The following is a 1,989-nucleotide window of genomic DNA, read 5'->3' as shown; positions in this document are numbered from 1 at the left end:
ATCTTCAAGTTGAAGAGCAAGGTTGTATCATCTACCTACTGCAGGATATAATGACTTTCTCCAATCCTGATGCTGCATTCTTTATAATCCCAGCTTCTCATATTAGTTGTTCAATATGCAGATTGAATAAGTAAGGTGAAAGGATACAACCCTGCCACACACTTTTTCAATTTATATCCCTGTAGTATCCCTTTGTTTTGTTTAAAAGACTACCTATCAGTTGAGGTACCAATTTCAAATAAGCACAACTCTGTACTTTGGAATCACCACTCATATAATTTTTCCATCATTTGTTATTATTTATATTGTTAAAAGCCCTCATGTAGTTTCTAAAATACAGGTAAACATTTTTCTGGTTTTCAGTGTGTTTAGTCAACATCGATCTGACATTAACAATGATATCCATCATTCTACAAATAAGCATTGGTAGCCAAGTGGATTGTGTGCCAGGCGGTTAATTACAATGTCATCAGTTTGATTCTGCCAGGAGCTCTATGGAGAAAGATGATGCTTTCTGATCCAATAAAATATACTGACTTAGAAACCCTATACAAGGTCACTGTTAGTAGGAATCAACTGCATGGCACACTACCACCAGCCTCCTTCCACATCCTTTCCTGAATCTGGCTTGAATTTGAAGCAGTTACCTATTGATATATGGCTGTAGGTCTTTTGAAACTATCCTCATTAACATTTTGGAAATGTGATAGCAATGACATTGTTCAATAATTTGTGTATTCCATTGGAATGGACACAAATATGAATCTTTTCCAGTCCATTGATCAGGTAGCTGTCTTCCAATTTTCTTTGTACAGATGAGAAAGCTTTTGCAATGTGACATATATTTGTTGAAATATCTTAGTTGGCATTTCATCCATGTCTGAAGCATTGTTTTTAACTATTGTCTTCAGTGCAACTTGAACCTTTTGCTTCAGTAACAGTTCTTGACTACATACTGCCTTCTGAAATGGTTCTTTTTGGCACAATGACTCTGTGTATTTCTTTCATCTTCTTTGATACCTCCTACATCATTCAATTTTTTGCTGCTGTTGGTAAGTGCCTTTCAGTTGGTTCCTTCATCGGTACCCTGTATAGGGTTTCCAAGGAGCTGCTGGTGGGTTTGAACAGCTGACCTTGTGGTTGAAAGCCCAGTGCTGATCCTATAGTACCACACCAGGATATTTCCCCATAATGTAGACAGTTAAAACCTAAATTGGGAGAATTATGGTTGTTGTTGTTAGGTGCCATGGAGTCAGTTCTGACCCATATTGACCTTGAGGGTTTCCAAGAAGTGGCTGGTGGGTTTGAACTTCGAACTTTGTGGTTAGAAGTCCAGTGCTTACCTGCAGTGCCATACCAGGACTCCAGGAACATGATTAGAAAATAATGATAAAAAAGAAGAAGAAGTAAGAAACAAGAAGGATTAAGGAATTATATAAAAGGACTATTATTGTTCTATTTAATTTTTTTTTTGTTTCACTTCTTTAATAAACAAATTTATAAATAGAGATGGTAATAAATGATAATTGTTTATTCTAGGTGGTTGGTTCATATACGATTATTAAATGTTTTCTGTATCATAAAAATGATTCATAATATAAAGGATTGTTGTTGTTGTTAAGTGTTCTCAAGTCTGTTCCAACTCATAGCAACCCTGTATAAGGTTTCCAAGGAGCTGCTGGTGAGTTTGAACTGTTGACCTTGAGGTTAGCACTCTAGTGCTTATCCTACAGCACCACACCAGTACTCTAATAAAAGTAATGAGTGCTTATTATTTTATAATAATTCATTTTGTTATTATTTTATATTACATAGCTATTGAAATGTTTCCAATTTTTATTTTTATTTGCTGCCAAGAGAAATGTGAAGTCCAGGAATGCATTTCATATGTTGACTTGCTACTGTGAAGAGGAAAAATGTCCTTATACCAACAAAATTTTGAATATGATTGATGGTAGTTAAAGGGGAACATGATCTTTTTTTTTTTTT

This window comes from Chrysochloris asiatica, unplaced genomic scaffold (genome assembly GCF_000296735.1).
Source record: "Chrysochloris asiatica unplaced genomic scaffold, ChrAsi1.0 scaffold01880, whole genome shotgun sequence".
In the NCBI taxonomy this organism is placed as follows: domain Eukaryota; kingdom Metazoa; phylum Chordata; class Mammalia; order Afrosoricida; family Chrysochloridae; genus Chrysochloris; species Chrysochloris asiatica.
Note: the sequence above shows the minus strand (reverse complement) of the source record.